Here is a 24,532-nt window from a genome sequence, read left to right on the forward strand (position 1 = left end):
CGAGCATTGTCCGTCAGTAGGTCTAAGGCCTGCTTATCGTGACTGTCTGGTGCTCCTGGCACAAGCCCGAATCGGTCGAAGATCAAGTCTCTGCGAATATCCTCCGTGAAGTTCAGGTTTCCGAACCTGATCTAGTGGCCAGTGGCGTAGCTATTGATCTGCTCCTGATGGCCAAGCAAATTGGCCTGTAGTGCGAAACCGCCGAACACGAAGATCTGTTCAGGGAGATAAGTCTCACCCTGGACCGTGTTGTTGACAACGATTAAAGGAGCCATCGAGCCTTGCAGCGACTACACAGAGGAACTCTCAATGAAAGCACCAATGTCGGTGTCAAAACCGGCGGATCTCGGGTAGGGGGTCCCGATCTGTGCGTCATAGGCTGATGGTAACAGGAAGCGAGGGACACAATGTTTACCCAGGTTCGGGCCCTCTCGGTGGAGGTAAAACCCTACTTCCTGCTTGATTAATATTGATGATATGGGTAGTACAATAGTAGATCTACCACGAGATCGTAGAGGCTAAACCCTAGAAGCTAGCCTATGATGATTATGATTGTAATTGTGATCGGCCTTCTGAGGACCAACCTCTCCAGTTTATATAGACACCGGAGAGGGCTAGGGTTTACATGGAGTCGGTTACAAGGAAGGAAACACAATATCCGGATCGCCAAGCTTGTCTTCCACGCAAAGGAGAGTCCCATCCGGACACGGGGCGGAGTCTTGAGTCTTGTATCTTCACGCTTCAATAGTCCGGACGATGTATATAGTCCGACTGTCCGGATACCCCCTAATCCAGGACTCCCTTAGTTGGGCCCTCCTTGCCTTATGCCTTCCTGAGGGAAACGTGCCGCAAAGCACACCTCCAAGTGGTGCCCGAGCGCCTCCCTCCTGATCTTGGCAAAGTCACTGACCCTCCAGGAGAGAGTCCCCGAGCCTTGCCCGAGGAGGGCGCCGGGCGTGCCTTCCTATGCGGTGGAGGGCGGCGCCCCTTGGATGTGCGCAGATCCTGGTGCGGCGCCTCCGGAGGTGCCTTCCTCCTGAGGCCTTGAGCTGGGTGATGTCTTCTTCTTCTTGGGAGCTGCTTTAGGAGGGTTTCCACTCTTGCTGTCTGGGTCCTCGATCGACGCAGCTTGGAAGGCGCGCTCAAGAGAGCACACCGCATCCTTCTCTTCACAGGGGACCGTGATGACTCCACCGCTTCCTGGCATCTTGAGGACGTTGTAGCCATGGTGAGTCACTGCCATGAACTTGTCCAGGGCTGCATATCCGAGGATGGCATTGTATGGCAGACGAATGTGGACGACATCGAAGTCAATGCGCTCGGTACGGTAGTTCTTGCACTGTCAAAAGGTGATAGGAAGGCGGACCTGCTCTATCGGGATAGTGGAACCATCAGTGACCCCTGAGAAAGGATTGGTCGGCTGAAGCTGATCGTATGGCACTTGGAGATTGGTGAACGTCTCGATGGACAGGACGTTGAGCCCCGCTCTGCCGTCGATGAGGGTCCTGGTAACTTGCACATTGCTGATGACTGGGGAACAGAGCATTGGGAGGACACCGGCTGTTGCCGCGCACTTGAGCTGATCCGCTGAGCTGAACGTGATGGCGCACGTGGACCACCTGAGAGGGCGCGTGGCCTCGAGCTTGGGGAGGACTACATTCACCTCGCGAGCAAACTGCTTGAAGATGCGCTGGGAGGCTGGGGCCTGGGCACCGCCCAAGATGCAAGCGATAACACGCGGCTCCTGGAAGCCCCCAGCCCCCTCGTCCCGATGATGGTCGTAATTCCTTCTTGGCGGTGGTGGCAGAGGAGGAAGGCCTGGGTTGCCTTATGGGCAATCCTCACGAGGCTGATCTCTCCAAGCCCCCCCCCCCCGCGAGGCTGGTCCTGCCAGCAGTCCTCGCGAGGTCGGTCATGCCACCCATGGCGAGGGCCACGGTCGTCCCATCATCCTCCACCTCTTCCTCCACCTCGGCCGTAGCCCCGATCGTTGCGCTCGGGGCATCGACCGACACGGCCTTCTCGCACGGCCCTAAGCTCTTGGCATTCGTTGGTGTTGTGGGTGTGGAGATCGTGGTACACGCAGTACCGGCTGCCCTTGGACGACTCCGGCTAGTCCCTGCCGCGCTTCGTATCCGGCTCTGCTACGAGCACAACCGCTCCTTTGCGTTTCACGTCCTTGGCTTTGGCTTTCTTCTGTTCTGGATCTGCAGCTGGGAGCTCGAGAAGGGAGAGGCATCCCTCCTCAGCCCTTGCGCACTTGGTCGCCAGGTTGAACAGCTCCAGAGACATGCACAGATCTTCGTGGATTGCCAGTTCCTCCTTCATCTTGACATCGCGGACGCCGTCAGAGAACACCGAGATGATGGCCTCCTCGGTCACCTTGGGAATCTTGAGGCGAGCGTTGTTGAAACGCTGGATGTACTTCTGCAAGGTCTCTCCGGGTTGCTGCTTGATGCGGCGCAGGTCACCCATGGCCGACGGACGGTCGCGAGTGCCCTGAAAGTTGGCGATGAAGCGGGTGCGCATCTCGGCCCAGGAGGAGATCGTGCCAGGAGGCAGGTTCAGGAGCCAGGTGCGGGCACCGTCCTTGAGCGCTATGGGAAACCAGTTTGCCATGACCTTTTCGTCCCCGTTGGCGGCTTCAATGCCCAGCTCGTAGAGCTGCAGGAACTTCGCGGGGTCGGCAGTGCCGTCATAGCAAGGAGGCAGGTCCGGCTTGAACTTGCCCGGCCAGGCGACACCGAGTAGCTCGGTGGTGAAGGCACAGCAGCCTGCGGTGGCCACCGGGGCTCACAGCTGACGCGGGGCTTGCTCCTGGGGATTCCCGTGCACCGCTGCCAGGAGCAGTGCAAGGTCTGACGTGCTGGCACAGGGATGCGGTCATGGCGTGCCGGTGCGGAAAAACACGCGAGCACCTTCCTGGGGACGAGGGATTTCTTGGCAGCTTATTTCTTGTCACGCGGGCACTGGACGCGGCGGATCTCGTCCAGGGGCCACGCGCCTTGGAGCCAGGGCGCCTTCTTGGGGAGGAGGTGGCGGAGGCACCTCCTGAGCTGCATCACCCGCGCAGGACGGAGGGCGAGGCAGCGAGAGGGACGGCGCAGGGGAGCCCCTGCGGTGCTGAAGAGATCGGTGATGCGAGCAAGCCACTCCTCGTAGAGGTCGTCGACGGGATGGTAGTGTAGGAGCTCACACGCCAGGAGCAACACGGTGTGTGCGTCCGTGGGAGCGTGACATGCGTGGGACGACGAACCAGCTAGAGTCAGCGACGGGGTGGCGGTGCGGCCTTCCCACCGCACCGAGGGATGCAGCGACGAGGCCTGCTGCTCGTTCCCCGCCGGGCCGGTGGCGGCGTTGGCGGCATGCGACGGGGAACGACGGGGACACCTGCCGACGGGAGCGGTCTGGGCGACGCGGGCAGCGAGAGCAGCCCGACGCTCGGCACGAGCCCGGAGAGTGTCAGCCATGGACACGACGGATGATCAAACGCGGAACAGCGGAAGAAAGATTCTGGCGCACCCCTACCTGGCGCGCCAAATGTTGGATGTTGGGTTCCGGCAGACCCTTAAGGTTCGAACTTTGGGGTGCACGCGAAGATCTTCCCCCTACCAATCCACGTCCAATCACCTCGCGAGAATCTAAGCTAAACGATGAACAACACGAGAGACACAAGATTTATACTGGTTCGGGCCACTGTTGTGGTGTAATACCCTACTCCAGTGTGTGGTGTGGTGGATTGCCTCAGGGGCTGATGATGAACAGTACAAGGGGAAGAACAACCTCGTGAGAGGTGTTCTTGGCTGGTGCGATGAACTGCTTGGGGGAGTTCGATCACCTCTCGATCTGAAGGGGACTGTATGAGATGTCCTCTACTATGGTGGCTAACTCTATATAAAGAGTCCCTGATCCTGTTCCCAAATATTGAGCGGGAAGGGTGCCAACAACGGCCATTTTGAAGGGGAACATCTAGTACAAGTTATCCTGACTAAAGTTGGTCTTCGGCTGCCAAAGGCACTGGCGATGATGCCGTCTTGGGCTCCACGGTGACCTCCATCCCGCCGCTCTGCTAGTCTTGGTCTCGTTGCACCGAAATGGTAACCTTTGCCTGATGCCTTGGTACTCCACGCCTGCGCTTGCCCCCTTTGCACCAAAGAGGAAACAAGGACACTGCGCAGGCCGACGCCCGCCTGGAGCCCGCCTGGTCTTGATCATCATGTCTTGCGTCATGAGCACCTCGCGAGGTACCCTTGCCTTGATCTCTCCGCCTCCTCGCGAGCCTGCCTGGCGAGGACGCTCCTGAGGAAGCCTTGCGTCGTCTGCCCCGCGAGGCTTGGCCCCTCATGAGGGTCTTGAGTTTGCGTTGATGAAGATGGGCTGCACTGGGCCATCGCTTGAGCCACGCCGCAGGCAGGTAAGTCTGGGTACCCCCGTTCCCAGAACGCCGACAATTTTCAGTAACTGTAAAACAACAACATCATCATAGCATGTTTGCAAGTTTGGAATAGAGGTCATATGAAGTCCAAAATTAACAAACTTGGCATGTAATCAAAGCACTCATAGAATAAGTCAATTCATGTAATTGTAGCATCTCCAAAAGAGGCATAAATTAATTAATATCAAGCTCACAACATGGCATCATGAAGTTAACACAAAACTAGAACATTATTTAGGCAAGTTCATAGCAATGAAAACATATTCTACAAGACATATATGAGGAATCAAATGGCATGGCATGATAGAGCATAACATGGAAATCAAAACATGTCAACTAGGCATATCCATATTATGCATGGATATGATGGTAGCATCAAGCAAACATAGCAACATGATATAACAGATTTAAACTTAGCAGAACATTAACAGCAATTTGCCCACATCACAAGCTTGATGCACTCACCACAAGGCATATCAAAATAAATGGATTGTACAACTACAAATATGACATGATTATTCTCCTAAAACATGTTGACATGATGATCAAAAGAAAATCTCACAAAAAGATATAAAAATGACTAAAGGGCAAGTTATAGCAGTTTTCAGCATTTAACATCAGCAAGCACATTTGCAACAGGGTTTAACATATCAAGAGGCACCCTAACATGAATCCAAAGCACAACAACATTTATAGCAGTCTCAGCTGAACACTTCCATATCAAGATCATCACCATAGGATCAATGGGGACAAAGTTACAACACTCACAAGATGCCTAAATGATGTTAACAGGCAACAGATTTCAGCAGTTTATATCACTTTGCAGTTTTGCAACAATTATTAACGCATCTATATGAACAGTAACACTAATGAAAATGCAACCATCATGGCAAGCACCAAGAGATGAACATTTTGACATGTCATGCATGCAAACAGAGCAACATGCACAAAGTTATGGCATTACAAACATGCATATATGATATGATTACAGAAAAGGCGGAGAAAATCTGACCTCGGGGGAACGGGACGGGGCGGTTCAGCGGGATGAGCCGGTCCGGGACACGGGCCTGTTTGGTTGGCGGGATGGGTGGATCTCATCCCACCCGTCTGGATCAAAGGCCAACGGCGGCAAGGCGGCCGGCGACGCGGCTCCAGCGAGCAGGGGAGGCCGGCTGCGAGGCTTGACGATGGCGGGGCGGCGCAGGGCAGCCAGATCCGGGCAGTGCCGGCCCGGATCTAGCCAGAGGCGAGGCAGCAACCATGGCAGAGGGCGGCACGGGGGCGGACTCTGGCGAGGTGGCGCGCATGGGCGGTGGCCCTAGATCCACGGCGGTGGCAGGGGTGGAGCTCGGGCGGTGCGTGAGGCCGGTGCGGGAGGCGGAGGTGGTGCAGGGCGACGGCGTGCAACACGGTGGTCGGCGGCGAGGCGCGGGGCGACGCTGGGCGATGGCAGTGGAGGCGGAGGTGGCGTACGGCGAGGTTTGAGGCGGCGGAGGCGTGCGCTGGCCTGCGGGCGCGCAGCGGCGATGGACTTCGCGGGTGGCGGACGGGCTCGGGTGGGCCGCGCCTGGGGCTCGTGAGCCCATGGCAGCTGGCGGTGGTGGACAGACAGGTGGTGCGACGCCATTGGCATGGGAGGCGGCGATGGACACGTTTGGCGGCGGGGCCTGATGTGTCCGGTGCAGTGGGAGGAGAGGGGCTAGGGTTTGCCGAAAAATTAGGGGGATGGGACATTTTTATAGGTAGACGGAGCTAGGAGAGGGCTATTGAGGTGCGGTTTTCGCCCACACTATCGAGATCCAACGGTGAATAGCATGGAGGGGGTTTATATGGGCTAGTGGGTTGTTGTGGAGGGGTGCTGTGCTGCAAAGAGAAAGGGGTCCGACGGTTAACGTGATTAACTATCGGGGCATCAAACGACCTCCAAATGGAACGAAATTTGATAGGCGGTCTACTGGTGATACACCAAGACCACTCGTCAACTCTCGGCCCATTCCGAGAATGTTTTTCTGCGGCTCACAAAACAAGATCTGGGAGGTGCGACGGTTTCGTGCGAGTGTGTCTGTGCTTATAATGGACAATAGAGAGAACTGGGAGACCCCAATGGATGCAAGTTTTGAAAGACATGCAGATGAAATGCACATGATGACATGGCAAGGTGCAACACGCAAGCGAATGACATGGAAACGATGGTGATTAACTGGAAAACACCTGGCGCATCGGTCTCGGGGCGTTACAGGAACAATCAAAAATTATAGATACGTTGGAGACATATCAATCACCATTGTGGTTCTTGACTATCGTCTTTAGTTCGTCATGGTCCTTTGGGGTCTATCTCAGGAGATGTCTCCTTACAGTGTTAGGGTTGAGGCTTGGTAAACAAGTTCAGTTACCTTATCCTACTAGCGAGTGAGTGTCTCAGCGCCCTTTTGATTTAGTACATTCACATCTGAGGGATCCGACTTCCTTCTCTTCCAAAGGGGGCCATCGCTACTATATTATTTTTATAGATGATTTCTATCACTACAGTTGGCTTTACTTCATGTCTTCTCGTAGCGAGGTTCTCTCTGTTATAAGCGTTTTCATGCCATGGTCCACACTCAGTTCTATACACCTATTCGCGTGTTTCATGTTGATTCTGCTGGCGGGTATATCTCCAAAATGTTGCGTGGTTTTCATGCTGAGCAGGGTACTCTTGCTCAGTTCTCTTGTCCCGGTGCTCACCCTCAGAATGGCATGGCTGAGCGCAAGCATCATCACCTTCTTGAGACATCGATGATAATTTCCGCCTCTCTTCCGCCTCATTTCTGGGTTGAGGCTGTCTCCATTGCCAGATATCTCATAAACATTCAACCCTCATCTGCTCTACAGGGAGGTATTCCTCTAGAGCATCTTTCTGATCGTTCTCCTGATTATTCTGCTCTTCAAATGTTTGGTTGTGTTTCTTATGTTCTCCTTGCCCCCCGAGAATGCACCAAACTAAGCGCTCAGTCTGCCGAGTGTCTTTTTCTGGGCTACAGTGATGAACATAAGGGTTATCGGTGTTGGGATCCTGTCGGCCTACGGATGCGTATTTCTAGGGATGTGACTTTTGTTGAGTCTCGTCCATTCTACCCACGACCATCCTCTTCGACCTTTTCAGTAGAGGATATCACTTTTCTCACGTTTCCTGATACACCTCTGTCTGTGCCTCAATTTCCTACTCCTCCTTCTTGTCCCACTATTGCAGATCCAACACCATCTTCTCCTCTCTTCTTCTCCTTCCTTATTGCATGACACTCCACCTTCATCACCGATGTCTTCTCCATCTACATCACCTCTGGCGGTTCCTTCTCATCCCACTTTTCCTTTTCGTTATACCCGTCATCGATGTGTTATGGATGAATCGATTGACGTGCCATCTACTTCTGGTGCACCGTCTTCCTCGTCCCAGCCGACTTATGGTCTTCGGGCTCGACCTTTCCCTCCTCCTGTCCGCTATTCTCCTAGCCTATATGTCCTTTCGGTTGTACTTGATCCTAACTCTTATCGTGATGCTATTGTTCATCCTGAATGGCAGTTTGCGATGGCAGAGGAGATTGCCGCACTTGAGCGCAACAGCACATGGGATCTGGTTTCTCTTCCTCCCCATGTGAGTCCCATCACTTGTAAGTGGGTCTTTAAGATTAAGACGTGCTGTGATGGTTCTCTCGACTGTTATAAAGCTCGTCTTGTGGCTCGCGGCTTTCAGCAAGAGCATGGGCGTGTTTATGATGAGACATTTTGATGTAGGATAGAACCCTAGAGGCCGATCTTTCACATTTGGAGCGGATCCCTATGAGGAACACGAAGAACACGAGGGGAGCAAGAGAAAAACACGAGAAATCACTCAACCAACTAGAACAAAGTCACACATGTGCTAGATCATCAAAACACAAGGAGAGATACAAGATCCAAGTCCAACAAAGGACGATACATAGGGTAACCAGTTCTTCTCCGTGAGGAGGTCTTGATGATGGTCTTCTCCGGATGGAGGTCTTGAATCCAGGTGGATCTTCTCCGAAGAGGTGTCGGTCCCTCACGAGGAGTAGATCTGGATGGATGAGTGAGGCTCTATCTCACAAATGAGCTAAATCAATGCTAACCCTAAAACGTAGGTGGAGAGGAAGTATATATAGTCTAAGCGGCGAAGGGGTACATGGGCCACGGCCCGGATGCGCTGCACGCAGGCAGGGGGAACAGATGTCCGGGCATCGGGCCGGATGTCCGGGCCTTCCCGAGACGCCAGATGTCCGGGCTAGGGGGCCGAATGTCCGGGATGGTGGAGTCGGCCTCAGTGCTCTCTGGATAGGCGGGGCCAGATGTCCGGGCGAAGGGGCGGGACGTCCGGAGTGATGGCTGGATGTCCGGGCCAACGGGGCAGCCTTCTGTCCTCCCTGGATGGCTTGTCCGGATGTTCAGGCTGGCGGCCGGATTTCTGGGGCAAAGGGCCGGATGTCCAAGCTAGACGCCGGATGTCCGGGCCCTGTAGCTTCTGCTACAGATCCCTGGCTGCGGGGTAGATCTCCAGGGGCCGGATGTCCGGGGCCATGGCCGGATGTCCGAGGCCTGGAAGCTGTCCTCGCCTTCTTCTGTTGGTTCTCTTCTTCCATGGACTTGGGGGCTTGACCATCTTCACGTGCATCCTCAGGAGGGTCCTCTTGGTACCTAATCATGCACAACATTCCGTACTTAGGTAGTAGCCATGTCTCGAGAGGATCATATGAGATATCACTAAGGAGAGAAGTCACCTCAGTCTCGAGAGCTCTAGCTCATGCTGTTTTCATGGGTCCTCTTGGTGCTTGGCAGGACGATGGTAGGTCCATGGGGATGACCGTATGGTGCTCCGCATCATCTCCCCTCCCTTGGGAAAGAACTGACCTCGGATCGAAATCCTCATCATCATGGTACGGGGAGAGATCATTGATGTTGAAGATGTCGCTCACGTTGTACTTGTCGCGTGGGAGATCAATCTTGTAAGCGTTGTTGTTGTAGTGTGCTAGCACCTTCAAGGGTCCATCGGCTCGAGGAAGGAGTTTGGACTTGCGTTCGTTGGGGAAGCGGTCCTTGCAAAGGTGTAGCCACACGAGATCTCCAATGTTGAATATCATGGGGTTCTTGTTGATGTTGAGCTTTGTCGCTAGTCATTGTACTTGGCGCTCGATGGTTGTCCTTGTAACTTCATGCATCTTCTTGATGTAGCTTGCACGTGCGCTTGCATCGAGGTTGGTGCGCTCTTGTAGAGGAAGAGGTAGAATGTCCAATGGGGACAACGAGTTGAAGCCGTAGACGACCTCGAAAGGGGACTTGCCGGTAGTCGAATGTCTTGCACGGTTTTAGGCGTACTCGGTGATAGGTAGACACTCTTCCCACTCCTTGACGTTCTTCTTGATCAACACACGAAGTAGAGTGGAGAGTGTACGGTTCGTCACCTCCGTTTGGCCGTCGGTTTGAGGATGGTATGCCGACGAGAATAAGAGCTTGATTCCGAGCTTGCCGCATAGTGTCTTCCAAAAGTAACTCAAGAACTTGACGTCGCGGTCCAAGACGGTTGTATTTGATACTCCATGGAGTCGCAATATTTCCCTACAAAGGAGATTTGCAACATGTGAAGCATCGTCTATCTTGTTGCATGGAATGAAATGTGCCATCTTAGAAAACCGGTCCACAACAACAAACACGGAATCCTTGCCATTTTGAGTTCTAGGCAAACCAAGTACAAAATCCATGCAAATATCTTCCCAAGGTTGATAATGAATAGGAAGAGGCATGTAAAGACCATGGGATTGAGCTCTAGACTTAGCTTTGCAACATGTAGAGCATCGGTTGGTCAAGCGTGAGACGTCGCGGAACATCTTGGACCAAAAGTAGTTCTTGGAGAGTGTGGCAAATGTCTTGTCACGTCCAAAGTTTCCCATGAGTCCGCCTCCATGCACCTCTTGCAAAAGGAGCAAACGAAGAGAAGACTCGGGAATGCATAGTTTGTTAGCTCTCATAAGATAATCATCCTTGATGTAATATCGTTCCCAAGATGTATGCGTCAAACACTTAGCATAAGGAGTAGCAAAGGAAGGATCATTTGCATACAAGCCTTTTATGTGCTCAAAGCCAACAACATTCAATTCAAGTTTAGTGACAAGCGTGCATATGCGTGAAAGTGCATCCGCAACTACATTTTCCTTACCCTTAATGTACTTGATCACATAGGGGAAAGATTCAATAAATTCACTCCATTTGGCATGACACTTGTTCAACTTAGTTTGGCCTTTTATGTACTTAAGCGTTTCATGATCGGTATGTATGAAAAACTCACGAGGTCTAAGATAATGTTCCCAAACATGTGGCACATGCACTAAAGCATAGAATTCTTTGTCATAGATGGGATAGTTAAGTTGAGCACTGGAGAGTTTTTCACTAAAATATGCAATGGCTCGTTTTCTTGCATCAAAACTCCACCAATTCCGGTACCACTTGCATCACAATGAACCTCAAAAGTTTTGTCAAAGTTGGGTAAAGCAAGAACCGGAGCATGAGTAAGCAAAGATTTTAGCTCATCAAAAGCGGTAGATTGCAAGGGTCCACAAACAAAAGGGGCATTTTTCTTACTCAAAGCATGCAAAGGTGCGGCGATGGTGCTAAAGTCTTTCACAAAGCAACGATAGAAACCTGCAAGGCCAAGAAAGCTATGCACTTGTTGCAAATTGGTGGGTTGGGGCCAAGTTTTAATTGCCTCAATTTTAGATTCATCAACATGGACACCCTTGGAAGAAACAATGAAACCCAAGAAAATAAGCTTGTCAACACCAAATGTGCACTTTTTCATGTTGGCATAAAGACGTTCCTTGCGAAGGGTTTGCAAAACAGCCCTAACATGATTTATATGCTCTTTCATGAATTTGCTAAAAACAAGAATGTCATCAAAGTAAACAACAACAAACACTCCAATGTAAGGACGAAGCACAAAATGCATAAGATGCATGAAAGTACCGGGAGCTTCTGATAAACCCATAGGCATAACCAACCACTCGTACAAGCCAAATTCGGTTTTGAAAGCGGTTTCCATTCATCACCTTCTTGTATGCAGATTTGATAATAGCCACTTTTAAGATCATTTTTTGAGAAAATGGTGGCACCGCTAAGTTCATCAAGCATATCATCTAGGCGACGAATGGGATGCCTATAACAAACGGTAATAGCATTCATAGGTCTACAATCCGAGCACATGCGAAAACTACCGTCTTGCTTGGGCACAAGTATAACGGGAACGGCACAAGGGCTTAAGCTTTCATGTACCTGTCCGTTGTCGATTAGTTGTTGTACTTGCCGTTGGATCTCCTTAGTTTCTTCGGGGTTGATGCGGTATGGAACTTTGTTTCGTAGTGGTGCTCCAGGGATGAGGTCAATTTGGTGTTCAATGCCTCGTAGAGGAGGTAGACCTGGAGGTAGCTCATCGGGGAAAACATCTTGAAATTCCTACAAAAGAGAAGAGAACACTAAAGGTAGATCGTGAGAGGTCTTAGGTTTTGGTTCTCCATCCTTGCACACAAGGAAAAAGTGCATAACACTTGATGGGTTCCCACACACTTCTCTCATCTCACTTTTGGTGGAAAATAGGACGAAGTTTTTCTTGTCGATCATCATGGAGGCACTCGGTTTTGGGTTGTGGCTCTCACCATCTTTTGGGTGGATCACTTTCTCACTCTTCTCTCCATGATGGGTGGGTTGCTTGTCGGCTATCACTTAACTAGGAGACATAGGTCGTAGCACATAATCCTTTCCTTTCATCTTGAAGCTATAGTGATTAGTACGCCCGTTTTGGATGACGCCGCGGTCAAATTGCCATGGTCGACCAAGAAGGAGGTGGAAAACGGAAATCGGGAGGACATCACACTCCAAAGTGTCCTCATATGCGCCAATTTTGAAGGAGACTTGGACCGTATGCTCAACTCGTATACTGCCGGAGTCGCTTAGCCATTGGACTTTGTAGGGGTGCGGGTGCTTCATCTTTACCAATTGTAGCTTGAGCATAGTTCTTCACTTGCCAAGTTGTGACAACTACCTCCATCGATGATGACCTTGACGGACCTTCCATTGATGCCGGCCTTTGTGTGGAAGATGTGGCATCTTTGGTCTTCTTCTTGTTGATGTTGAAGAGTCAAGACTTTGGAGACAACGAGAGCGGGGCTCGAATCCTCATCACAAAAGACTTGATCATCTTCATCCTCGTTCACGCGCAGGTGCATGGCCACTTGCTCAAGGGCTTCCATCTCCTCTTTGCTCATGGAGTCATAAGTTCGGTTGTCGTTGAGGATCATGGTGGGCTTATTGGTGCATTGGAAAGACTTGTGGCCTCGGCCGCCCCAAGTGAAACACTTGAAGGAGCTTGTCTTGACGGTCTCATCGGTTGGAGTAGATGATGAAGCACGCGGCTTGAAGTTGCTTCTCGTAGGAGGAGGATGACTTGAGGTAGTCGAAGTTTTCTTGTAATTTGACATGTCGTCGTTGCTTGGAGATGGCTTGCTTGAGGTAGAAGTTGGAAGAGTCGTTGAAGCTTGGGTGTTGGAGAAGCCATAGGTCTTGAAGGAGTACTTGGCATACTTGAAGTTATCTTGCACTTGATGTTCCCCCTTAGTAGCTTGATGCACGAGCTCAATGAGGTTGGAGTAGGGTTGGAAGTCGGCAATCTTCTTGATGGGGTGATTGAGGCCATTCAAAAAGTGTGCCATAGTTTGCTCATCATCTTCCATGACATTAGCTCGAATCATGGCTATCTCCATTTCCTTGTAGTATTTTTCAACACTCTTTGTTCCTTGCTTGAGGAATTGGAGCTTCTTGAAGAGATCGCGGTTGTATTATGTGGCCACAAAACGTCCTCGCATGACATCTTTCATTTGAGCCCAAGTGGTGATTGGTGGTTCTCCTTTTGCTTCACGGCATTCAAGGACTTGTTCCCACCATATGAGAACATAAAATTGGAACTCAAGCGATGCCATAGAGATATTCTTCTCTTCCTCAATGTTGTGCAAACGAAAGATTTTGTCGACCTTCAATGCCCATGATAGGTACTCTTCGGGATCATTGCTTCCATTGAACTTGGGCAGTGTGAACTTTAGCTTGCCATAGTGTTTCTCTTCATTGTGTTGTGGTCGAGGATGATGATGACGCCCTTGACGTGGAGGATAATCATCCTCATGTTGCTCTTGGCGTGGAGGAAGTCCATGACCAACTTGCTCTTGTTGAACTTGAGGTTGAGGGAGAGCTTGTCGAGCTTGAGGAGGAGGTGGGGGAACTTGACGTTGCACTCTTGGTTGGTATTTCTGCTCCTGGATTTCTTCGCGAAGTGCTTCCTCTTGATTGCGCCTATCGCAGTTGCACTTGGCAGTGGCTCGACTTGATTCTTGAAGGGCACGTTGCGCCTCAAGAGATTGTGCTTCACATTGTTGTTGTTGAAGACGTTGAGCCCTGGTGTCTTGTTCCTCTTGATGTAGACACGCTCGTTCTTCCTCTTGGCAATGTTGACATTGTCGTTCTTGAGCTTGTGCAAAAGGATCTTGGTGAGGTTGATGAAGAAGGACTTGCTCGTCGACTTGCTCTTGCGAATGATTGCCGTGTAGAGGATTGCGGGATGCATGACGGTCTTGACGCGCGGCTCGTCGAGGAGTGTTTGATGTTGGTGTACTTGAGCCGGAGAAGGTGTCGTCAGAATGTCAACTTGAGCGGCTCCGTCTTGAGTATGAAGAAGTTGAAGGAGGGCGGTTCACCAACAAGGCATGGATCTTGTCCATTCTTGCATCATTCTCTTGCTTGTGAGCATCGAGCTTGTTGTCGAAGTATTCCCTTGTACGTTGCTCGAAGAGTCACAAGTCGGAGGCGAGGTTGTCGATGCGGTCGGTCATCGCTTGTTGCTCTTGATGCAACGCTCGTTGTGCACCAAAGAGGTGGCTCTTGGTGACGAATGATGACATGTCATCGTCTTTCTCGATGAAGAGAGGGTTGGTAGAAAAACTTGGCATATCCATCATTCCAACCAAAATGTGAGTGGGAGAAGGAGAAGAACTTATACCAAATGTACCTTGACTGATGTTGGAGATGGATCAAGATCACTCAAATGTGTACAATGAAATAGCATAATTGGTACCAATTCTTGTCGGTTCTCACACCTACACAAGTAAAAGCTTATGGTGGAGCTTGGTTGATGTAGGGTGGAACCCTAAGTGGACGATCTTTCACGTTTGGAGTGGATCCTACGGGGAATCACGAAGAAAACACGGAAGCACAAAGGGGAAACACGGGGAAAACGAGAGAGAGAATCACTAAACCGACATAGAATCAATCACACGAGTGCTAGATCATCGGCAATATAGAGCGACATAAGATTCACAATCAACCAAGGTAAGGATACAAATGAATAGTTCTTCTCCGTACGGAGGTCTTGATGGTCTTCCCTAGAAAGGGATCTTGAATCCGCTTGGGGGATCTTCTCCGAAGAGGTCCTGAGCTCCGAGGAGAAGTAGCCAAGTGGATGTGCAAGGCTCTCACACAAAATATGAGCTAAACCTATGCTACCCGTACCAGGAGGTGGGGGTGTCCTATTTATAGTCTTAGTGCAAATGGAAGTCAAAGTGAAGGGATACAAGGGCTCCAGCCCAAGGGTGCGGTCACTCAGGTGTCGGTCGTCCGGAAGGCGTCGGACGTCCGGAGGCTCGGGACGGTCCGGATGTCCGGTCGGGCTCGGGCGTCCATAGAATCAGCTCTGTCGTGGGCACGTCGGACGTCCGGAGGGGGTCGTCCGAAGCTTCGTGTCGGTCCGGACGTCCGGAAGTCGTCGGTCGTCCGTAGATTCGGTTCGGGCGTGCATCAGCCGGACGTCCGGTGGTCTCGGTCGTCCATAGATTCGGTTCGGGTGCCCAGCTGTCGGACATCCGGAGGGTGTCGGTTGTCCGTGGCCTGGGACTCGTCGGACGTCCGGGCTTGGTCGGACGTCCGATGCCCATAGCTTCAGCAGCATCTCTTCTTCTTCTTCAACATGCTTGGGGTCCTCGCCGTCTTGGCTCTTGCAAGTAGTTGATCCTTGGCTCACCTCCATGTACCTGATTACACATAGAGTCTCCGAATGAGGTAGTAGCCATGTCTCGTGAGTAGGAAGAGGGAGTTCGGAGAGGAGCGAGTTCACCTTATCTTCGATAGCCTTAGCTCGGGCTCTTGTCATGGGTCCAAGTGGTGTTGAGGGAGATGTAGGCACGTCCATTGGGATGAGTGAGGGATGCTCCGCATCATCTCCCCCTTGGGAGAGATCCGACCTCGGATCAAAAGGTGCATCTCCATGGAAAGGTGCGAGGTCCTTGACATTGAAGATGTCGCTTACATTATACTTGCCTCGTGGTAGGTCGATCTTGTAGGCGTTGTCGTTGTAGCGTGCTAGAACCTTGAAAGGTCCATCGGCGCGAGGGAGAAGCTTGGACTTGCGTTCGTTGGGGAAGCGGTCCTTGCGAAGGCGTAGCCATACTAGATCACCAATGTTGAATACCATGGGTTGCTTGTTGATGTTGAGCTTGGTCGCGAGGCGTTGTACTTGGCGCTCGATGGTGTACCTTGTATCTTCATGCATCTTCTTGATGTAGCTTGCACGGGCACTTGCGTCGAGGTTGGTTCGCTCTTGTAGAGGAAGAGGTAGAATGTCCAATGGGGACAAAGGGTTGAAGCCGTAGACGACCTCAAAGGGGGACTTGCCGGTCGTGGAATGTCTTGCACGGTTGTAGGCGTACTTGGAAATGGGTAGACACGCCTCCCACTCCTTGATGTTCTTCTTGATCAACACGCGAAGTAGAGTGGAGAGCGTACGGTTCATCACCTCGGTTTGGCCGTCGGTTTGAGGATGGTATGCCAAAGAGAACAATAGCTTGATTCCGAGCCTGGCGCATAGGGTCTTCCAAAAGTAACTCAAGAACTTGACGTCGCGGTCCGAGACAATCGTCTTTGGTACTCCATGAAGTCACAAGATTTCCCTACAAAAGAGATTGGCAATATGTGAAGCATCGTCTATCTTGTTGCAAGGAATGAAATGTGCCATCTTAGAAAATCGGTCCACAACGACAAAGACGGAATCCTTGCCATTTTGAGTTCTAGGAAAACCAAGTACAAAATCCATGCTAATGTCTTCCCAAGGTTGATAAGGAATAGGAAGGGGCATGTAAAGACCATGGGATTGAGCTTTTGACTTAGCTTTGCGACATGTAGAGCAACGGTTGGTGAAGCGTGAGACATCACGAAACATCTTGGGCCAAAAGTAGTTCTTGGAGAGCGTGGCGAAAGTCTTGTCGCATCCAAAGTGTCCCATTAGTCCGCCTCCATGAGCCTCTTGCAAAAGTAACAAACGAAGAGAAGACTCAGGAATGCAAAGTTTGTTAGCTCTCATAAGATAATCATCCTTTATGTAGTATCGTTCCCAAGATGTGTGTGTCAAACACTTAGCATAAGGAGTAGCAAAAGAAGGATCATGCTCATACAAGTCTTTTATGTGCTCAAAACCAATAACATTCAACTCAAGTTGAGTGACAAGAGTGCATATGCGTGAAAGTGCATCCGCAACAACATTTTCTTTACCCTTAATGTACTTGATGACATATGGGAAAGATTCAATAAATTCACTCCATTTGGCATGACGCTTGTTCAACTTAGTTTGACCTTTTAAGTACATAAGCGTTTCGTGATCGGTATGGATGACAAATTCATGAGGTCTAAGGTAATGTTCCCAAACATGTAGCACACGCACTAAAGCATACAATTCTTTGTCATAGATGGGATAATTAAGTTGAGCACCGGAGAGTTTTTCACTCAAAAAAGCAATGGCTCGTTTTTCTTGCATCAAAACTCCGCCAATTTCGGTACCACCTGCATCACAATGAACCTCAAAAGTTTTCTCAAAGTTGGGCAAAGCAAGAATCGGAGCATGAGTAAGCAAAGACTTGAGCTCATCAAAAGCGGTGGATTGCAAAGATCCGCAAACAAAAGGAGCATTCTTCTTACTCAAAGCATGTAAAGGAGCGGCAATTGTGCTAAAGTTTTTCACAAAGCGGCGATAAAATCTTGCAAGGCCAAGAAAACTACGCACTTGTTGCAAATTGGTGGGTTGGGGCCAAATTTTAATTACCTCAATCTTAGTTTCATCAACATGGACACCCTTGGAAGAGACCACAATACCCAAGAAAACCACTTTGTCAGCGCCAAAAGTGCATTTCTTCAAATTCGCATAAAGGCTTTCCTTGCAGAGGGTTTGCAACACAGATTTAACATGATTAATGTGCTCTTTCATGGTTTTGCTAAATACAAGGATATCATCAAAGTACACCACAACAAAGACTCCAATGTAAGGTCTAAGCACATGATGCATAAGACGTACGAAAGTTTCGGGTGCTTCCGACAAACCCATAGGCATCACTAACCACTCATATAAGCCAAATTTTGTTTTGATAGCGGTTTTCCATTCATCACCTTCTTGAATGCGGATTTGATAATAGCCACTTTTAAGATCAATTTTTGAGAAAAAGTTGGCTCCACTAAGTTCATCAAGCATATCATCTAAGCGAGGAATGGGATGCCTATATCGAACGGTAATGGCATTTATGGGTCTACAATCGGAACACAAGCGGAAACTTCCATCGGGTTTAGGCACAAGTATAACGGGAACGGCACATGGGCTTAAGCTTTCACGTACATGACCGTTGTCGATGAGTTGTTGTACTTGCCGTTGAATCTCCTTGGTTTCTTCGGGATTGACATGGTATGGAGCTTTGTTTGGAAGTGGTGCTCCGGGGATGAGGTCGATTCGATGCTCAATGCCTCGTAGTGGCGGTAGACCCGGAGGTAGCTCATCGGGGAAAACATCTTGGAATTCCTGCAAAAGAGATTGAAACACTAAAGGTAGCTCATGAGATGTGTTAGTTTTTGGTTCTCCATCCTTGCACACAAGGACGAAGTGCATCACACTCGATGGGTTCTCACACACTTCTGTTATCTCACTCTTGGTGGCAAATAGGATGAGGTTTTTCTCTCTAGGCGAAGAGGCGCTCAAATTTGGCTTGTGGCTCTCACTCACTTTTGGGTGTGTCACTTGTTCACTCGTCTTTCCATGATTGGTGGCTTGCTTGTCGGCTATCACTTGACTAGGAGACATAGGTCATAGAACATATTCCTTTCCTTTCATTTTGAAGCTATAGTGATTGGTACGCCCATTGTGGATGACACCACGGTCGAATTGCCATGGTCGACCAAGAAGGAGGTGGCAAACGGTCATTGGGACCACATCGCACTCCAAAGTGTCTTCATAAGCACCAATTTCGAAGGACACTGGGACCATATGCTCGACTCGTATAGTGCCGGAGTCACTTAGCCATTGAACCTTGTAGGGGCGCGGGTGCTTCCTCTTGACCAATTGAAGCTTGGAACATAGTTCTTCACTTGCAAGTTGTGGAAACTACCTCCATCGATGATGACCTTGACGGACCTTCCATTGATGCCGGCCTTAGTGTGGAAGATGTGGCATCATTGGTCTTCTTCTTGTTGATGTTGAAGTGTTAAGACTTTGGAGACAACGAGAGCGGGGCTCGAATCCTCATCACAACAGACTTGATCATCTTCATCCTCGTTCACGTGCCGGTGCATGGCCAATTGCTCAAGGGCTTCCATCTCCTCTTCACTCATTGAGTCATATGTACCATCGTCGTTGAGGATCATGGTGCACTTGTTCGTGCATTGGTAGGACTTGTGGCCTCGGCCGCCGCAAGTGAAACACTTGAAGGAGCTTGTTTTGACGGTCTCATTGGTTGGAGTAGATGATGAAGCACGCGGCTTGAGGTTGCTTGTCGTAGGAACAAGACGACTTGAACTTGCCGAAGTTTTCTTGTAACTTGACTTGTCGTCGTTGCTTTGAGAAGGTTTGGTTGATGTAGATGTTGAAGGAGTCGTTGAAGCTTGGATTTTGGAGAAACCGTAGGTCTTGGATGAGTACTTGGCATACTTGAAGTCATCTTGCACTTGACGTTCCGCCTTGGTTGCTTGATGTACGAGCTCAATGAGGTTGGAATAGGGTTGGAAGTCGGCAATCTTCTTGATGGGATGATTGAGTCCATTCAAGAAACGTGCCATTGTTTGCTCATCATCTTCCATGACATTGGCTCGAATCATGGCTATCTCCATTTCCTTGTAGTATTCTTCAACACTCTTTGTTCCTTGCTTGAGGAGTTGTAGCTTCTTGAAGAGATCGCGGTTGTAGTAGGTTGGTACAAAGCGTGCTTGCATGACATCCTTCATTTGAGCCCAAGTGGTGATTGGTGGTTCACCTCTTGCTTGACGGCGTTCAAGTACTTGTTCCCACCATATGAGCACATAATCTTGGAACTCAAGTGATGCCATAGCGATCTTCTTCTCTTCCTCAAAGTTGTGCAAGCGGAAAATTTTGTCGACCTTCAATGCCCATGAGAGGTACTCTTCCCGATCATTGCTTCCATTGAACTTGGGCATTGTGAACTTGAGCTTGCCATAGCGTTGCTCTTCATTGTGTTGTTGGCGATGGTGATGGTGACGTGCTTGACATGGAGGGTAGTCATCCTCATGTTGCTCTTGGCGCGGATGAAGTCCATGATCAACTTGCTCCTGTTGAACTTGAGGTTGAGGTGGAGCTTGACGAGCTTGTTGAGGACCTTGTGGAGCTTGACGTTGCACACGCGGTTGGTAGTTCCTCTCTTGGATTTCTTCTCGAAGGGCTTCCTCTTGATTGCGCCGCTCTCGATCGTGGTTGGCAATGGCTCGGCTCGAATCTTGAAGGTTGCGCCTCAAGAGCTTACGCTTCACGTTGTTGTTGTTGAAGACGTTGAGCCTTGTCGTCTTGTTCCTCTTGGTGTAGATGTGCTCGTTCTTCTTCTTGGCGCCTTAATCGTTGCCTTTCTTGAGCTTGAGCAAAAACGACTTGGTTTTATTGAGGACGAGGGATTTGCTCGTCGACTTGTTCTTGTGAATACTTGTCATGTAGCGGGTTCCGAGATGCATGTCGGTCTTGACGCGCAGCTCGACGAAGAGTGTTCGATGACGGTGTACTTGTGTCGGAGAAGGTGTTGTCGGAGTGTCGACTTGAGCGGCTCCGTCTTGAAGATGTAGAAGTGGAAGGACGTCGGTTCCACATCAAGGCGCGGATCTCATCCATTCTTGCATCATTCTCTTGCTTTTGAGCGTCGAATTTGTTGTCGAAGTAGTCCCTCATTGCTTGTTGCTCTTGGTGCAATGCCTTTTGAGCTCCAAATAGGTGGTTCTTGGTGACGAATGATGACATGTCGTGGTCGTTCTCGATGAGAGGTGGAGTGGTAGAAGAACTTGGCCTATCCATCATATCAAGCAAAATGTAAGTGGTTGAAGGAAAAGAACGTGTACCAAATGTACCTTGACCGAAATTGAAGATGAATCAAGTTCACTCAAATGCGGACAGTGAAATAGCACTGTTGGTACCAATTCTTGTCGGTTCTCACACCTACACACGTAAAAGCTTATGGTGGAGCTTGGTTAGGATGGTGGCACAAAATTTGATGCAATAGTAAGTGAGCTTCAATAATGTTGGAAAAGATTCACAAATTTGCAAATGCAACAAGTAGACCAAGCAAGTATGGGTACACGGAAACACACACGCAAATAGATAAATGGGATTGTGCAATCCAAAATGGAGCCAAAATGTGGAGACCACAAAATGCTCTTGTTGCACAATACTAGAGAGACGCTAGCACGATTGCAAAATAGGCGGATATGCAAACTTGTGCACAACCTACTAAGCAAAAATGCAACAATCTCTATCCCAAGTATTCTATATGTATGATATTTCGGTGCTATGATCCAAGATGATCGGATATGACAATCTTAATGTTGTATGATGCTATGGTTCTTGCTTATAAGCTCTTTGCTTATCTTTCCTCTTTGCTTAAAAGCTTGGGTGGCTCTTTCACTTTTGAGCTCTTTTCTCATGCAAAACTCTCGAACCAAGGTAGCAATTGTGTATGCTATGACAACTTTGTGACACACATGTTGATCTCAAGATATGCACCACTATTGTATGGTATGTATGCTATGGAGTATGATCACTAATGTGCACAAGTCACGTTGCCTGCAATACTCAACGGCTAGTCTTGATGGGTAAGCTATGCAAAAGTAGGGACAATGTGGGTATCAATGCAATTGCAAGTTATGACAAAGATGTCGTCGAAGTTACCGTCCTCGGCAATGATGAGACCCTCGAGAAGTGGAGTCGTGGTGGTGATGAAGTCAAATTGTACCTAGATAGCCGAGACACAAAAGGATACGGGAAACCACAATCCAAACTCTCAAATACCAAAACGTGTCAAAATCGACATAGGAGGTAGCGGGGCAGATGTTGGTGTATGTTGGTTTGGAAGATGTGGTGGAAAGTGGGATTGTGGAGGTGGTGGAACTGTCAATCTTCAGATTCGTCAGGGTTTCACGGACGTCCGGGCTTTTACGGTCGTCCGGTCGTCGTCGGATGTCTGACCTTTTCCGATCGTCCGGAGCCTGTGCAAAAATCGGGCTCGGGAAGATGAACTGCGAGAATTCGGGGAAGAAGAAGATGGTGAGGTCGAAATCGAGTGATTTGGTGGATGGAAAAGGGTGGAGAGGGTGGGAAAAGCTATATCCACACGCAGCAACACAAATCCATGGACCAAATCCAACAAAATCTCAACTCACAAACAAATCACAAAAACATTTGAGGCTATTTTTGGTGGGGAATTTTCGGATTTGGGACAAAAACAACAAAATCAAGCTAGAAAACACGGGGTAGGGGCTCCAAAACGTGATCAACGTGGCTCATGATACCAAGATGATGTAGGGTGGAACCCTAGGTGGACGATCTTTCACGTTTGGAGTGGATCCTACGGGGAATCACGAAGAACACGCGAAAGCACAAAGGGGAAATACGGGGAAAACGAGAGAGAGAATCACTAAACCAACATAGAATCAATCACACGAGTGCTAGATCACCGACAACATAGAGTGACATAATATCCACAATCAACCAAGGTAAGGATACAAAGGAACAGTTCTTCTCCGTATGGAGGTCTTGATGGTCTTCCCTAGAAAGGGGTCTTGAATCCACTTGGGGATCTTCTCTGAAGAGGTCCTGAGCTCCGAGGAGAAGTAGCCAAGTGGATGAGCAAGGCTCTCACACAAAATATGAGCTAAACCTATGCTACCCGTACAAGGAGCTGGGGGCGTCCTATTTATAGTCTTAGTGCAAATCAAAGTCAAAGTGAAGGGATACAAGGGCTCCGGCCCGAGGGTGCAGTCACTCAGGTGTCGGTCGTCCAGAAGGCGTCGGACGTCCAGAGGCTCGGGACGGTCCGGACGCCCGGTCGGGCTCGGGCGTCCGTAGAATCAGCTCTGTCGTGGGCGCGTCGGACGTCCGGAGGAGGTCGGTCATCTGGAGCTTCGTGCCAGTCCGGACGTCCGGAAGTTGTCGGTCGTCCGTAGATTCGGTTCGGGCGTGCATCGGCCGGACATCCGGTGGTCTCGGTCATCCGTAGATTCGGTTCGGGTGCCCAGCTATCGGACGTCCGGAGGGCGTCGGTCGTCCGTGGCCTGGGACTCATCGGACGTCCTGGCTTGGTCGGACGTCCGATGCCTGTAGCTTCAGCAACATCTCTTCTTCTTCTTCAACATGCTTGGGGTCCTCGCCGTCTTGGCTCTTGCAAGTAGTTGATCCTTGGATCACCTCCATGTACCTGATTACACATGGAGTCTCCGAATGAGGTAGTAGCCATGTCTCGTGAGTAGGAAGAGGGAGTTCGGAGAGGAGCGAGTTCACCTTATCTTCGATAGCCTTAGCTCGGGCTCTTGTCATGGGTCCAAGTGGTGTTGAGGGAGATGTAGGCACGTCCATTGGGATGAGCGAGGGATGCTCCGCATCATTGGTTAGGATGGTGGAATTTTTTTTGATGCAATTGTTAGTGAGCTTCAATGATGTTGGAAAAGATTCACAAATTTGCAAATGCAACAAGTAGACAAAGCAAGTAGAGGTACATGGAAACACACACGCAAATAGATAAGTGGGATTGTGCAAACCAAAATGAGCCAAAATGTGGAATCCACGACAATGCTCTTGTTGCACAATACTAGAGAGATGCTAGCACGATTGTACAATAGGCGGATACGTAACTTGTGCGCAACCTACTAGGCAAAAATGCAACGGCCTCTATGCCAAGTATGCTATATGTATCGTATTTTGTTGATATGATCCAAGATGATCGGATATGATAATCTTAATGTAGTATGATGCTATGGTTCTTGCTTACAAGCTCTCTGCTTATCTTTCCCTCTTTGCTTAAAAGCTTGTTTGGCTCTTTCACATGTGAGATCTTTTATCATGAAAAACTTCACGAACCAAGATAGCAATTGTGTAGGGGATGACAACTTTGTGACACAAAAGATGATGCCAAGATATGCACCACTATGGTATGGTATGTATGCTATGGAGTATGATAACTAATGTGCACAAGTCACGTTGCCGGCAATACTCAAAGGCTAGTCTCGATGGGTAAGCAATGCAAAAGTAAGGTTATGTGGGTATCAATGCAAATGGCATGGAAATGACAAAGATGTCGTCGAGGTTACCGTCCTTTGTGATGAAGAGTCCATTGCGAAGATGAGCGGTGGTGATGTTGACGTCGAACCGTACCTATATAGCCGAAACACAATAGGACACGGGAACCACTACTCAAATTCTCAAAGACCAAAACGGGTCAACATTCACGTAAGCGGTAGCGGTGAGCGGTGGTGGTGCTTGCGGAAAGTGGTGGTGGTATGCAGAAGTATGCGTGGGCGCCGGGGCAAAATTGGGTGAAAAGTAGGCGGAAAACGGGTGGTGGATGGAGTTGCTGCAGTCAGGGGCCGGATGTCTGGGCCAGGGGCCGGATGTCCGGGACACCGGATATCCGGAGGACTCGGCCGGATGTCCGGGCGCCTGGATCATGGCCGAACGAGATGAATTCCACGGGAAAAATGGCAACTCCGGGGCAAAATTCGGACGAA

The sequence above is a fragment of the Triticum dicoccoides genome, chromosome 4B, assembly GCF_002162155.2.
Source record: "Triticum dicoccoides isolate Atlit2015 ecotype Zavitan chromosome 4B, WEW_v2.0, whole genome shotgun sequence".
In the NCBI taxonomy this organism is placed as follows: domain Eukaryota; kingdom Viridiplantae; phylum Streptophyta; class Magnoliopsida; order Poales; family Poaceae; genus Triticum; species Triticum dicoccoides.